At 41.3% G+C, this 16,899-nt stretch overlaps 1 long non-coding RNA gene across 2 annotated transcripts; it reads left to right on the forward strand.

Moving 5' to 3' along the window:
- The first annotated feature begins 1,976 nt into the window (after window positions 1-1,976).
- LOC141950337 (uncharacterized) lies at window positions 1,977-16,432 on the forward strand. Of its 2 annotated transcripts, none has more exons than XR_012630998.1 (3): window positions 1,977-2,339; window positions 14,812-14,977; window positions 15,493-16,432. It is a non-coding gene; the product is annotated as an uncharacterized LOC141950337 (long non-coding RNA). The 2 variants fall into 2 exon arrangements; XR_012630997.1 differs by having other exon boundaries at window positions 1,977-2,234.
- The last annotated feature ends 467 nt before the right edge of the window (window positions 16,433-16,899 follow it).

The following is a 16,899-nucleotide window of genomic DNA, read 5'->3' on the forward strand; positions in this document are numbered from 1 at the left end:
ACTCAGAACCATGTTCCTACGTCCTGAAAATAATATATTTTATTGCTGCTCTGCATAGGCAAAAAAAACAACATAAAATATTAACACTTTTCTTAGTCACCACAAAAAGGTTTTGATCCAGAAAATAAACAGTATTATTTAATAACAGAGTGGTGAGTATAGAATCAGTAATAAAACATGATGTGCATGTTCTTACCTGATCAGACAAGATACTTTTTTCTATTACATGTATTAGCCCCAAGTGGGTCTAGCAGTTTTCTTTGATAAATGTATCTCACTGAAATAGTCTATGATGTGGCAGAGAAAGGAGCAGCCTGGTAAGACCACGATAGCCTACAAACACTTTGAATGAAACAATTGCTTGTCTAAAAGCTAACGATTTGGTCAAATCATTGCTATTGTGAGGTTGTGGGTTTCGTATTACTGTCATTGTGGCATTAATACACTGAGAAATTCAGATAGTTTATCAGCATCCATTAAGGAATGGAAGGAAATTAGGACAAAAGCCTGTTGTTTATTCAAGGTTGTGTTTTATTTATCCTCTGGCTTTTAAAGGCTCTTATTTTATGTGCCTTCTGGGCACACAGACTTCAATTTAAAAACATCACCGCTAAAACAAACAACCGAACTGACAAAAGTAATCTCAGGGAGAGCAACTGAGATGTAAAAGCAACTCAGTACGCACAATACCACTTGAGGCAAAAGCCTTCTGCTGAGGTTTAAAGGACAATGACCCCTAGATCAGACCAAATGGGGGAACTGTGACTCCCTGGCAAAGAGAATGTTCTTACTTTGGCTCTTCAGACTTTATATCTGTGAACTCTTAGCAGTCTAGGCTCTTGAGATGGAGGTTAAGAGGCTGTGTGGGGGATGTGATCACAACCCTTTGCATATTGCCACCAAACCAGTAAGAAGGCTCAGTTAAGCAGTGAGCACTTCTATGTATAATAGATGGGAAAAAACCAGACAGGAAAAGTAGAGACAGAAGGACAAATATTTCTATTTCTGTGGACAGATGATAAGCATAAAATGTTGTGAGCTTTCTCCCTGGCACTATCTGATTTTCCAGCCTCTTCTCTGACAGCTCAAGGCTCATATATTTTCCTTTTTGTTACCCACAGTTAAACTCACCAAACAGCAAAATATTGGAACATTCCAAAATGGTCCATTGACAGAATTTTTTGTTTTCTGTTTCATTACTTCCTTTTCTGATCCATCAGAAGGTCTGTGCTGAGGATAGACTCAGTTGAGTAGAAACAGCTATTCAAATTCTCCTCCAGGAGACTCTCCTGAGTTTGTTTTCACAAATTTCATAGCTCCTCCTTCACCACCACCCCATGTCCCCACACCCACCCGACCAGGGCGGGACCTAGAGGTCCCCACCTGTGTTCCAGCAAGATGGGGAACATTTTCTGACCCTGTCCTATGCTGGCCATCTCTCTAGAACAGCTGGTGTCTGGGGACCAGCTTACCTGTGAGGGACAGCAGTAGAGTCCTGCGTGCAGTGCTGAGAATTTGGGGACTCCTGCGAGCAGCATTTTGCAGGCCTGAGAGGTTCAGGCAGTGTTTCAGTCCTGGGAAACAACTCTAGCAGGACAAGCAACAATTTGAAACTCACCCACTGATGCTAATCATGGTAGAGAAAAATTGTAAAAGCATCTAAGAATCTCTTTGGAAATCTCAAATGTCACTTTCAGCAGATGTTGAGGCCCTCAGTGAGTTTGAAATTGTTACCTGCTGTCTTCTTCTTTCAAATAGATACTTCTAGCAGGCTAGCATTGCGGGAGGTTCTCTTCATTGCTTTGTCTATTTCAGTTAAAATCCTGACAACGGGCCCTGAGGATTGACTGTTTTTTACCCTTCTGTAGAAGTTTATCTATTCCAGACAGTTGAGAGGTTGAGGCTTCAGTGCAGTGTTATAAAGACCTCCCTTTGTGACCAACCCCTGTGTCACTCTGAGATTGTAATGAGGATGAGCGACTGTCCCTTTTCAGCTGTGTCAGGATGGGAACACATCCTGCAACGGCCATCAAACCAATCTTCAGCAGATGCAGCAGTTTTCCTGGATTCCTGGTATCTCTGATTCTCACTGCTGGACTAGTGAAGACACAGTGAGGAATTTGGACAGATGAACAGCAGACCTCATCTCTGCACACCCCTACAAATCCCAAAACACACAGCTAGCAGAAGCGAAGCAAAACAGCACTTCAGTAGAATCTAGCTTGAAAGACCAGGTGAGTTTTCCAGTCAGATTCTGTATTATTAACCAAATAAGGCGTTTCTGTTTCCTTTTGCAGAACATGCTGAGAGCAGGCTGGTTCTTGCTACATAATCCAAGTGTAAGTACTCTGCACAGTTCTCGTAGTGTGTGCTTAGGGGTAGGTGGGTGTGTTTACCTATCCTGGTCAGTCTCACAGTCTAATGATATTGATGTACCTCATGATGGAGAGTAGATGAAATTAAGCTATCTTACCACTTGGACAGTGTTAAGAGTCCATTATGTCAACTAGTTTTATAAAAGAATCAACTTTACACTCACCATTGCTTCTGTGCCACATTCACACACGTTGGGGCATACCTATCTTTTAGAAAGAACTTCCAAGGGAGGTAACCTGAAAGGGAATAAAGCGTAGGAACTGCATCTCCCAAGGATCTTCATCATCTTGCTACGCTAGGGCAGTTCTTCCCCTTGATTACTGCTGCCCGATGAGGGCGGCTTTCCTAGGGCAAACTGGTGGAGAATTCAAGGACGGGATGGCACCAGTTCGCAAAATAACCCTTTGGGTGGAAGGGCCCTGCGCTGCATTCTTGCACACACCAAGGTTTTTTTATGTCCTGTTGAGAAAATACAGCAATGTTTGGAGAAGCCAAGCAGGGAGGCAAAGAGGAACCAGGGCTCTTTTAAAATACTTTGGCCACAAACAAAAGTCCTAAAATGTTTTTTTCTGTGCTCTGTCCCCTCAGCGCAGAGGGACCAGCAGCCAATTGTATTATAGCGCTTCTGATTACTTATGATTCCCTTCCTGTGAGGACAGGCTCTGATGTGTTGTTTTTTGATAACACTGGCTCCTTTAGAGCAATAATGCTGGTACAGTTTCCTGCCTAATCGGAGAGCAATTACTGTACCTTAAAAAGGAAAACATTTAGAAGAACCCAGTTTTAGCTCAGAAGTGATAACAGGAACATTTTCTTGCTAAGCTGTGGTTACACTTGAGCTCATTCAAGCATCTCCCATGGCAACATGTGACAAAAATCAAAGAGAGAGGAGAGGCTGAGGGTTGTTCTTATCTACCATGTTCCTATATGATCAGGATCCGCTCCTGCTTGCATGGTTTGGGAGCTGGGATTTCATTGGTGCCCATCAGTTGTAAGAGAACATGGAATCTTTTCCCTCTAGGTCCCTAATCTGAATATGCTCTAGTCTAGAAGTGAACAGCGTTTGCTATTACTGATTTCTGATCTGTATTAACTGAGCTAGTGGCCTTGGTCAGCTCTTCTCTGATGGCAGGTGACCATGTCCAGAAGCAGAAGGCTGTACATCAGTGGTTTGCAGAGGTGGTGTTGTCTTTGCTTAGGTGGTAAACCCATTGCTATTTTCAAATTAAGTCACCTCTATGGGAACAAAAATCAAAGATTAAAGGGTTGAAAGGTTATTCCAGCAGAGTGGTGTAGCCAAAGACAGTATTATCCTGTAGTTTTGAAAGGGAACTGGCAGAGTATTTATGGAAAAAAAAGTCTCTGCTTGTACTCCTGGCATATTTCTGGTGTTTCAGTGCTTTCTTTAGGACTCATGCACTCAGGCATTTCCACCTAAGGCTGAGGCGTGTGCTTTTGACCTCCTCGCTGGAGAAGTCTCTGGCTACAAAGGGTGTGTGTCTATGGTGAGAGAAGCGCTATCTCACTGAAGTCGAGCAGGGAAAGGAAATGACTCAATCATCAAAAGGCCCCCCTTCCTCAGGGAACTGTCCTTAATCAGTATTATCCCGTTACAATAATAGTATTTCAGAAGGACTGTGAACCAGAGCACTTGCGTAGCCATGTAAACTGCTTCCTGTATTTGCCAAACAAAACAGCATTCAGCAATTAATAGAATTTAGCTATTAGTCCTCCTATGATAAAACAACAACCATGGCTGTTCATCCTGCAATCCGTCTTGGTGCAATCCTTCTCCCAGGAAGAGTCCTTTTCTTTTGCATCTGCATTACCTGCTGCTCCAGGAAAGAATAAACAAGAATAAACAGGATAGCTTGCATTTTGCTTGGCTTAAAGTGTCATAGCTATGAAAATTGTCCTCATTACCCTTGCAAATGCTATTGCAAAGCTTCCTCCTGGGATACCCTGATTAGTCATTGCTTTAGTATTAAGCTGGGATACTTTGTGTTGCTTGCCAGGGATCCTGTACAATCTCTACCTTTTGGTGCTTGATAATAGGCAGCTCCAGAAGTTGGCAGTGGAAGCTGCAGAATAAAGTGGTGGGTCCTTCAGAGCTCGGGGACCAGGAGTATTACAGAGACTCAGCTTGCCATAATTAACTCTGATTAGACACAGCCACAGATGGGCAGCATCTCAGCAACAAATGGACCATTTGTTTTTCTTTGATTTGATAGGAGAGAAGCTCATAACGTGACAAGAAAATGCCACTTGTAACTTGCTCTCCCCTCACCATTGCCCTTTTAGCACCATCCATCAGTCGTCTCCGTGGCTGAGCATGGAAGGTTTGCAGGTTGATTTCTGTATGTGTCTGGCAGGGAAAGCATACCAGGGACAAACCAGAAATTTCTGTTGCTGTGATCAAGACTCGTGCTGCTGCATTTGTAATTGTAGTAGCAGCTCAGGTCTGATGCAGGAACCGAGACTCCAGGGTAGCCATAAGGTTTAACCACCCAGTGAGCAGACAGACTCTGATTTGGAAAGCTTTTATAGCAGCATCAGGAAGGATGCAACAGGTGAATACAGCAAACAAGGCTGGGTAAATGCTAAATAATAGTGGATAGCTAGATCAGAGTAACAAGCATATGAAACACATACCGGATGAAAACCATTCTTGCATAAGTTAATTTTGACATGGAAGTTTTCAAATATGCAAAGGAATCTCAAATGACATGTGAAAAACCTACCCAGGGAAACTTGAAAGCTTCTTCTTCTCTGCAGATGCCAAAAAAAATTTGAATATATGTCAAAAAACTTATTCAGGGTGCCCAGTTACCCAGGCTGACTTCACCAGTGTGGGTTTTACTCCTGAGAATAAATTAGCTGATAACCAAACAGACTTAGTATGGGCATTTCAATATGCTTTGTAAACATTTGCTTTGAAGCCTTTCTGTGCAGGCTGCATAGGCGTACAGAAGACTGACTGCCAGGACAGAGCTTTGGCTGGGAGCTTTCAGAACAAAAACAAAGAGTCGACCTTTGGGTTTGGGTTGGTTCTAGGGTTTTTTTTTTTGCCAGACATAAGAATTAGATGTTGCAAATGCACAAGGATTAGAATAGGAATAGAACAGAGGAAGAGAGCACAGGCCTTTGCTTTTCTTGGAAACAGGGACTACAAACTTCAACTTCTGCCTCAGCTGGTTTCTGGTTACTGCCTCGATAGGAATGATAAAAATGCAAAATCAGTACAGTGGATCTTCTCATCACAAGAGATTAAACTAATGGCCTAAATTTATGGCTGCTGTGATTTCACTGAATTTACACTACAGAGTCTAACCATATGTTTGGGCTTTTTTATACACGATAAAGTTGAATGATGTTGATGCTACTGTGACAGATGTGATGTCTCGTTTCAACTCCAAAATGCATCAAAACTTTCCACTGTGTAATAATCCAGAAGGGATAAGTGTGGTAATAGTGAAGTTGCATATTTGATGCTCAAGTCTGTATATTCGATTGGCAAGAATATCATAATGGAGTTTGTCAGAAAAAGACTTTCCTTTAAGTACTTTGTATACAAGATGTGAGCTGAGCAAAAATAACATGTCTGAGCTCAAACAGCAGAGTTCAAAAAGAGAGAATGATGGTACCAATGCAACGCATGTGAGACATGGCTAATAACAAGGAGTGACAAAAATAAGTCATTTTCTTAGTACACTGACTACTAGCAAGGGTGCAGAGCTCCTGCTGATCTACCACGCTTTAACTGAACTTCTAGGCATAACTTGACAATAGCAGAGGTTAAAATTCTTCTCTGTATTGGATAAGGTCTTATCTTTATGTTGCCTGGGAAAACAACAATGGATTTTGGGGGGCATTTGGGACTCTGTTCAAACACTACTGAAATCAAAGGGTTCTTTCCACTGGTTTTGGATTAGAAAATAAACTGATGGAGTGAGGAAGGATTGTCTCTGAAGGACTCAGGAGATGTTAATTCAGCTCTTGGCTGTGCCAGAGGTTCCCAGGGTGATCTTGGGAAGACTGCTTTGTCTGCCTCTGGAAGTTTTCCATTTGCGTAGTAAAACGATACTGCTTCTGTTCTACCACCTTTTGCCTGGCTTGTCCTTGGACACTATTTGTGTAGGATCCATCCCAGACTCATGTTCGTACAGCATCTATCACACTGGGATCCCAGCTGATGTAAAATTACAAAGAAGGACATTGGAATGAATGGAATAAGTGATTTGGTGGGAAGAACATTAATTATGAAATATTATTTTCAAGATTAGCACTTCAACTAGTGCACCAGTACTCTTCATTTTAAATCCCTGAGTCAGATCGGGGTCACTTTCTGTGCTGGAGTTAAAAAACAAGAGACATATTGACAAGAAAACATCTTTAATGAATTCTTTCTTAACGTTTCACCAAGTTAGAAATACTCACTTAGAGGATTAACAAATTTGAACTTCTGGTTTGATTGTGATCACAGAAATACTTTTTTATAATCCTTTATAAACTATTATCCATGTCTTATGTTACAATCTTGGAGGTGAAAAGGAAGGCTGGCATTTCATATTGTGGTGTGAACCTGAAACATGCAGCGCATCTTTCAGTTTCTGAAGACACAGGACTAGATTCTTCTCCTGAATCTGCCGCTATAAATATGAATGACACTTCTAAAACTAAAAAAAAGTTATGGCTGCAACTCAAAGAAAAAACAGGGTCAAGGTTTAGTCAGAGAAAATTCATTATATACCCAATAAAGCAACAAAGAAACAAGAGTATCAAGAATATCAGCAGGGCTTTCTAGAATTTATTTTCTTATTTATATAAAATTGTGCAAACAAAACACCACAGAACATCCTAGATATGTTGCATTCTTTGACTGTACTCCAATCATGTAGCTGAAAGCCATTCAAAAAAGTAGGTATATCTAAAATCACAAATCCATCAGCTATCCCACATCAGCTCTCCCTGGCCTGGATTGTAGTCAGCATCTTTTGGAACCAGCTCAGGCTTTTGGGAAGGTGAAAGGCAGGGACTGATTTTCAGCCTAACTAAACTCAGATATTCCATATACTGTCCCTGTCTCAAAACTGGCACAACCACGGTAAAGCTCCACTGAGCTACTTCATACCAGCACTGGAGTGTTGGTAAGCAGCAGAAGACCCCACCACAAAACAAGCCCTTCTGTTTTAGAATAAAAAGGCAGCAGTTTGTGACTTCTCCTTTCCACCAAGGTATCCCAAGGATGACTGTCTGGCACCTCCCTCCATCCTGTGCAGTTGATAGAAACAATCTCATTCTCCATCTTGTCAGTAGTATTATATTTGGCATCTCCAGGGCTTGATTCAATAGCAGGATCCAGAAAGGATTCACATTTGCAATTGCTGTCACATATTATCCAAAGAATCAAAATCATTAACCTCCTTCAAACAGCTTTCTGTGAGATGAGTCAGTAATTAACAATAGCAGTACCAGTGAGCCTGGGAGGTTGTTTCTAACAAGCAGGCACATTTTAAATGAACAGTGACATTTTTGGGGAGCTATTTGAAGAGATTCTCCTTCTTCATTAGAATATCAGAAATAACATTCTTCTTTCTGCATCTCTCACCATTCCCCTCTACTTAGTTTCAGCCTAATTGGGATAGAAGCTCTTTTTCCTCTCTAAATTTGCTAGCTATTCATCCCATAGATACACTGTTGTTCATAATAAATCATGAGCAATAGGGATCCAAATGTGCTTAATGTCTATAATCACCCAAGGCAGATTTGCAAATGAAACCTTTGTTTATTATGGCAACTGATCAGGAAAATCGTCTTTCAAGATAATAACATTAACTCAGAAAGAGTGGAGGCACAATAAATCAAAATCTTTGGCAATACAAAGGGAAAAAAAGTTAAGTTGGCATGTTTGGATAAAAGATACAAGCCCAGGTGGGTAACTATTGCACCTGACATGATACAAAGCCAGTCTTTCCTGGGAGTAAAATGATGTTTGGCAAGATAGCAACAGAGTAAAAAGCTAACATTTTTCTATCTTTAATAGCAAAGAATACAAAGGGTCAGATCTATCATGCCTTTGTTAAACCAAGTCCATAGAGACTTTTCTTGACACAACCAGATCTATCAAAAGAGGAAGAAAACACAGTTAGCAGCCAGTAGTAACAGATTCTTGTCAGGTTCCCCAAAATTACTTTGAAAATATCTTTTCTTCAATGCTAGACTTGTCCCTGGCTAACAAACATCTGCTCAATTGTAGAAATACTTGAAAGATTACTTGGTGATAAAACTCAGAATAAAATAAAAGGTTTTCTAGTGCAGACTGGTAATGTGTATACACATCTAGTAAAATAGATCCCCTTCTGATGGTCTTACAAGACAGCAGGAAAGAGACTCAGGTGAAAATTGTCTATGCTTAAGTTACGCAGCCAATGTTAATTTGGGAAAGCTCCTTTTGAGACTACAATAATGTCTGTTCTAAGCAAAAACAGGGGAGCTTTCTCTACCTGAGGAAACATTTACATCATCTGGACCATGTTTCAACTCCTCCCTTGTTCCCTGAGTTTCTTTATATATCATCCCAGCAGTCTACAGAGGCTTCAGCTGTCAGGTGTACGCCTATTATACCAGCCATGCCATAAAAAACAGTCGCTGGCCTGAAACATTTGCAGATGAAAGCCTAGTCCTACAAAGATTCTCATAACGTGCAAATATTTGGGCAGAACTCAATAGGGCTGCATAAAATCTCTTGGTTAATTATGTGCCTAAGTGGTTGCAGACCAGGAGCGTACGTGATATCAATACCAATAAGCAGAATATCAGTTCTCTCTAACCAAAACTGTTATTTAAAAGAGCTGTCAGGGTGGAATGTCTAAGAAAGGTAAAATATATACAATTGAAATAAAATCACCTACTCAACAGAAGTGCATTGACAACTACATGGAGTAAGAAATATTCAGAAAGAAGGGTTACAAACCTGTGACCCAGTCTGCTAGCGAGGAGAAAAAATGTTATGGTAAGAGAAAGGGCTTATGGTGACGTTCTGGATTAGCACAGAGGGACTAAAAGCCATGTCGCTGGGAATATGGGGTGGCCTGCCTGCCTTTCGGCCACCCAGAGTGGCTCCCCTTGAAGGCTGTGGGTACCTGGGAGGGCATGAGCTCCCAGAAGACAGTTGGTTGTTGTTCCCACCAGATGCCAACTGTGGGAAGCTGAGAAGAAACCAGCTCTATGTATGCTATTCCCTTGAGGTCTTTCCTTAGAGGGTAAAAGCTTTTGAAGAGAGATGGTGGGAGGATTAAAAGATATTTCTGGCACATCCCTGACTGATGAAGGAAACTGCTAGAAGGCAACCTGGTCTCCTGAAAATGTAGTGACAGCAATCACCAGAAATATGCAGTACTACGGGCCCAAACCTACCATCCCCACCTGAGGCCATCCTTTCCCAAAATTCTGCATGCACAAGGCTGTAGGTCTGAGCTTCCCAAATATTCTGCAGAATTGTCCCCTGAGTGGACACTCCGTGTGTCGCTGAAGAGCAGCTGAAGGAGCCGATAAAGTTACTTAACAACAGAACTGGAAACACAAGGTATAAACACAGCTAGTGAAGCTCAGGCACATGTTGTTGAGTGCTTTCTCTGCAGCGCAATGATAATGAGGAGACAGCTATCCCTCCTCCCATATGTCCTGGCATCTCAGAAAGAGCAAGCGAAGAAGGAGGAAAGGGAAAGGCTGTGTGGTCAGCGGGCGGGGTGAGACCACCACCTCTCACGCATCCTTATCGGCCTCCACAGAGACACAAACACTCTGTTCACAAGGGTGTGTAAAATAGTCTTCAAAGCGATAGCAACGGAACTAACTGAGAAATGGCCTGTAAAAAAGAATTAAAAACAAAAACTCGGGGGTTTTTTTCTGCTCTCTTTTTTCTCTAAACCTATCCCGAAGGCAGAATTGGCAGCCCATGGCCCTGCATAATGAAACATCCATGTTAAGGGGCTCTTTCTCCTATTTTTGGGAAAGGACACCCCTGTACACCCTTCCATCAAATGTCACAGTGTGTGTCACATACATATTTCACACTGACAGCGAAAAAGGGAAGTGTACAAAATGTACTAAGCTCTGAGAAACCCAAATACTTACTCTGCAAGTTGCTGACCACCTTCATCTCTGTTGCTGTGGGAGCTGCAGGGGCTCAGCAGCTTTGCTGAAGGCACACACAGAAATAATAAATTAGGGGTTCACAGGAGGGAAGGGGTTCTCAGAGCTCTGAAAGGGAAAATATTATGGGCAGGGGAAGAGAGGGAGAGAGAGGAAGGGGAAATAAAAATAAAAGGAGGTGAAATGAGCTAATAGAGAGAATAGAGAGAATAGTTAAGGAATGAGATGCTATATATGATTAAAGTCAAAAATGTAGCTGGAACACAATGAAAAGAAACCACGTGGTTTACTGTCACAGAAGTAATGGAGTGCATCTGTTTTTATAATCAACCATGTTTATAGGAACAATACACAGAAGGACTTTAAAACTCAAATCATAAATACTTAGTGCTGATTTTTTTTCCCAGAACAGAGATGTGAATAATAATGAACAGGAGAAGTCACAGTAAAGTCAAAGTCATGGTCCAGTCTGCCCTCTCCATAGTACAAAAGTAAGGAGACATTTCATGACATTGAAAGAAAATACTTTTTTTTAATGGCCATTTTTTACCTAATGAAGAGTTAATCTATGTAACGTTGCCATGGTATATACAAAGATTTCAGACTGGATCTGACAATACTTGTACAAATAATTAAAGCGTTCTCATACACACCAGGCAAAAAAAAAAAGTCCTGTTTTTTTTTAACTGACTACTAACGGGCAGACACTGAAAGGAAAGTGTCCTGGTGGTGGGTTTTTTCATTTCATAATTGCACCCTAAATTGTTAAGTACCCTTTCCACCCAGATTGTCATTATTCATGGACTTCAGGGAGCAGGGCCATGGGGATGAAATCTGAAAGGCTAGCATAGTTTGATTCTTCCACTTTAAAAAGAAGTGACTAATAGACATCACTTCGAGAATTAAGCCATACTTTCTTGCACAGTGGTCTCATTATATCTCACATTTAAAAGAAGATCAGTACTTGCTGGAGACTCCCAAGAAACACCTGTTAATGGCAATGACTTAATTACTGTGAGTTGGTAGAAATCAGTTGTATATCAAGCACGAAGGATCAAGCACAGCAGTGGCGTGGTGAACATCTTCGTATACGAATGACTGAATGACACTTTTCAAGAACAGACTTGCTAACTTGTGAGGCAGTGCTGAATCAGTATTTAACCAGGATAATAAGAACAACCAGAGCAGTTGTTCAGTTAAAAATGAGAAAGGTTGTGGAGCATGTACAAAAATACAAAGTTGTGGGAGTGAGAGAGACTACCAGGTGACTAGCTGAAGGCAATAGTTGTCCCAATCCTGGCAAAAGGAGATCCTGCTAATCAAAATAATTATAGAGGTGGAAGCTTACTGTCAGTACTGAGAAGAATTCTGATGAAACTAATATTCAACAGATCAAAGCTGGTTTTAGAGGGAGTAGTGAGAGAAAAACAGTGTGACTTCAGATCAGGATGAAGTTGCATTAATCAGATATGCAGAATTTTACAGTTGAAGGGAAAAAAAGGAAAAATGGAGTTTAAAAGTGCTCGTTATTTTCCTTGATGCTATGAAGGCATTTTCTCTGGAAGCAGCCATTATAGAACACAGCAAAAATGATACAATATTCAGATAAGCACATTGGTAGTACAAATGCTGGGAACTCCTGTGGTGCTGTAGGGACTGGCAGAAAATTAAACAACTGGTTCAAACCAAGTCTGGTATGAAACAAGGACTATGAATTCACCAACGCTTTCATCACCTACTTCAAATGGACATTAGGATAGTAAATGAGTTGAAGCATGTGACAATGGAAGATCTAAATTTCACATTATGCAAATGACATTGCATAATTGTCAGATAAATGAGCTAAAGTACTGAAAAAGGGCACTAACAGTCTATAGGCCAGAAGTGACTGCATTAAATAAGAGAGATCTGACCGCTGCTGATGCAGGAGTTCCTCCAAAAGCAGCAGGCATTACACAGTGTAAGAATGACACAGAAATTAGGAGCAGGCAAGGATGCCAAATCAAGGTTTGGGATCAGCTATGGTGGAAAAACATGATGATGAGGAGGCATCCTGGAGAAGAGACCCAGATGAGACGACGCCAAAGATATTTATGTACACACATGGCTAAGGGCTAAACTGATCGCCAGCCCCGTGGTGGGCCCTTTCTGACAGAAATGGGACTGAAATGGATTTGACAAAGGCATAAGCTCTCAAGAAGGGTGTTACACGGCTCCTGAATGAGTCAGGAAAGAAGACATATTAAAGTCTCTTCCTTGGCCAAATTCCAACTCAATTAATTACAATCTGCCTTTTAAAATTCCCCCTGAAGTTTCAGCTAGATAATATGTTCTTCCATGCATGTCCTGTGAGGCTGAGAAGTGTCGCAGCCCACCGCTGAGCTACCGTTTGCAGATAGCACGATTTCTGCATGCAATGCTTATGTTAGGTCAAGTTTGTGAAGGCCTTGGGACCCTTGAAAATGAGAAGTGCTTGGTAGAACGAAGATGATGAAACCATAGAAAAACAGCAGCAGTCACTTTGCTATAAATCTTCCTGATGTGCAATTTTTCGGTAAATGTGCTCATAAAACCTCACTTCTGCCTTCTAGTGGATAACAGATAGGAGAGCATTGCAACAGAAGAAGAAGAGAGCGCTACTGAAAGGAAAATTAGCTTTGGATTCCTCAACTTCTTTATCAACAAGCCCTGAAGATGAGACTCAAGCAAAAATCTTGTCATTTTTACTCATAACAATGACTGTTGCATTCACTTCTCACCCTGACTTCCACTGATTGTAACAGTACAAACACCAGTTCCTCTCTTTTAGTATGAACCCAACCCTACGTGGAAGGCCAAGGATATACCGAAGTGTTTAATACTGGGCTGATTTCAACTACAACAGGTTCTGCTGCATCCACTTCTGGTTATACTGCAAATAACTCTCCCACTAACACAAAGGACAGAAAAAATCCCTTACTTTCCTGCCAGAAGACCTTGTAAGAAGGTGGCTTTCAGATTAGCAGAAGCACCAGTGCATAGGAAGTGCAGATTCCCACACAATTTTTCTTTATATAAGCAATTGTTGCTCAGTTTGGTTTCCGAACAAGCTCGGTATCTACAACTGACACTGATATTCTAGAAATCTTAAAATTAGGCTAATAGCCTGAAAAGCAATGAGTGCAAATGGAAAGACTACTCTGAGCTTGATGAACGAGTCCCCAAATATATACATTTCTGTACACTATAAATTACAAATGAACCCAATGATTCCTGGATGAGTGGTGCAAGGGGAAAGCTAATTAAGACTTGCTGGAATTATTTTCAAACACAAGGCTTTCATTATTTTTTCTGATACACACACATTTTTTCATGTAGGAGAACAAAAAAGGCAATGGAACCACTTGTCCAATTAGATGCTGCTTCTGTTTGTGGGAAGGAAGAGCCCCTGGCAAGCACACAGGCTAGGACCGACTGGCTGGGGAGCAGCTCTGCTGAAAAGGACCCGAGTCACTTGGTGGACAGCGAACTGAGCATGGGCTTACAGTGTTCCTGGAAGCAAAGACCAACAACATCCTGGGGTCTATGAATAGCAGCACAGGTTGCCCAAGAGGTTATGCAGTGTCCAACCTTGGAGGTCTGGGAGCAGGACTGGAGACCTCCTGAGGTCCCTTCCAACCTGAACTGTTCTGTGACTCTCTGATTCTGTTTTCAGGTTTCTCTAAGCCCAAAAACCATTCGTAGTCACGGGGTTTTGAGATGTCCTGTTAGAACAAAGACATTTCTGATCCTTACCTATCAACTGCAAAGGCCTCAGGAGGAAACATCTCTTTTTTGCAGTCAGTGAAAGTTCTGACATTACTTTAAATGGTGCCAAAGTTTTGCCCTTCAGCTCAAATCCTCACTCTGCCGCTTTGGCTTGTCTTTTGAGGGCTGTGGTGGAACCCAGCCTTGTCTTGGTGTCAGGCATTGCAGGTCTGTTTCCAAGCCTCTCCTCTTATCACATCTTAAGTCCATTAAAACTGCAGCGTCAGGCAAAGGTTAACAATCTCCTGCCTTCATCCCCTCTGTGGTAAATCACTTACAAACCTTTCTAGTGGACTGTAAAAACTGAAAGAGTTCAAGTACATAACAAGCATTTGAAAAGGGCAAGACCTTAAAAAGAGAGTCTGCCGCAGTGGTTATGGAGCACAGATTTGATGTGAAATTGTGAAATCTCTGGGGGCATTAAGAAATGGGGCAGCAGAGCTGTTTTCCAAGTCAGTCTGCTTGTCCCACCCCCTTCCCTCTCTCCTTTCATAGACTTTCCCTTTTCTGCAAGGAGAACGCTTTCTCCAGAACTGGCTTATGCCACATCCCCATTTGTTCCCCCCACACACAAAGAGAAAGGCCAGGCTGAAAAACTTCTGCTGAACTCCAGCAATTACCTAGAAGTGAAGTGGGGAATGTGGGTCATTTCAAAGATGAGGTAAGTGGAATTTCATGGAGTTTGTTTATAGAAATTTGGCTTCTGACACTGACTTTTGCATGAAGAAAGCATGTTCAGGAGATCCCTATGTCTTCCCATGAGAGTTACACCCAGCCAGCGCAATGACCAATGCCAGGATGCTGGTCTTTAGCCCTGGTGCACCATTGCTGCAGAGCACGGTGTCAAGTGCTTGAGTCAAATTTCAAGTGAGCATCACTGAGGCCTCCTCCACCCCCTCCCACTTGCAAAGAAGAAAAAGTAAGGCCTCTGGCTGGCTCTCTGTAGAGGTTCCAGTAGAAATCTTCAGTCACTTTCAGCCAAACTCTAATAAGATGACAGATTTTACAAATTAATAGTAAATATGAATAATAAAATGGCATTGCTTACTCATCCTCGGAATATTCAATTCGTATCTTTTCTTAATAAAACTAAAACAAAAAATACGCATTTCAGGACAAACACTTCCAAGATTATTTTTTCCTAATGATCGTCTCTGATGTGCTGTTTGCCACTAGGGATGTGTACGCCCGATGGCAGTCACCTGCTGAGTGTAATTGTGAGAGAACGTCGAAAAGTCAAGGATTGCCTCCATTCCTTCATCATACTCTTCTTCACTGGCATGTGTAGGCCAGCAGAATTCAGAGCTGAGCCCAGCCCCTCTCTGAGACGTCTCCCTACTCCTCCTTCAAACCCCACTGACTCTCCCGTGCATCTCAGTGCATCCCTGCTTTGGAGTTCAAGGGATGAGTTAAAAATGGATTTTATAAAGCAGCTCTTGAACGCTCTCTAGTGGTTAAAATAGCAAATACTGTTAATGTCACTTCTCACCTTTTCAACCCAATTTTAATTAACAAATCACTCACAGTCACTCAGGTATTTCCGAGTTAAAAAGATTTTTAAATTACGGTTATAATTATTATATTTTGCTATAATTTGTTCTTAAGCACTAGAGTTTTTCACTATGCAAAGTACAAAGGGTGACTCTACTATCATTCCTGTGCATCAAGTAACATTTTTCCTTTTCTTTGGCCAACTAACAATTTTCATCCTTGACTGTGTTTTCAAAGGTCAGTGGTCACTGAGAATTCATGTTATCCACAAATATTAATTCATTCCTTCCTGCATATTTTCCCATGTATTTCAGGATTCCTTACTTTCTAGAGCAGCCATTCAAGATCCTCATAGAAGCCCTGAATGTGTGTCACAGAAAATGCTAATTTTTCATTTCACAGCAGAAAGCAAAGTTGAGAAAGAACTAGGTGACCCAGTTATGGAAATCTGGCAGCTCCAAGACCAAAGGACAGATTAAAGCAAAGAACATGCCACAGACAGTAATGACAAAACGCTTGTGCTGTTTTTGAATAATTAATAGATCACAAGTCTGTGTCCAAGGGAATATTTGCATGAAACATTATTTACATACTTTTTCAAATGTTAATTGCAACCTGTCTTGCACACTGGTTCACAGACACACATTATTTGAATGTTTTAATTTTTTTTTTGTCTACTCTCTGTTTAAAGACCAGTCTTCTTGTTTGCCTGCCTTTCTCGTCACAGGTACTACCTTAATCATCAGCATCAGTTTAAACATCAGACTGCTTTTCAAGTAGTCTGAAGCAACTCGGAAAGTTGGTCCAGTAACAATCCTACACAAAAATCCTGGGTCATATAAGGTCCTTAGTAAATATTGTATCCCCAATATTTATTCCAGATCACACATTTTTCAGATTTAGATTTTGATACAGTATTCCTTCATTGCAACCAATGCAACACATCTCCTATGGCATGAGCCAAAATAACACCAAATAATGGCACTTTTGCAAGTTCTTGAGTTCTGGACCAAACTAGCTCCTGCTACAGTACCAAGCACAGCCTTTACTGACTTCCTGGCAGCAATTTGTAGTCCCAAAATAACTGGAATT

This window comes from Strix uralensis, chromosome 15 (assembly GCF_047716275.1).
Source record: "Strix uralensis isolate ZFMK-TIS-50842 chromosome 15, bStrUra1, whole genome shotgun sequence".
Taxonomy (NCBI): Eukaryota; Metazoa; Chordata; class Aves; order Strigiformes; family Strigidae; genus Strix; species Strix uralensis.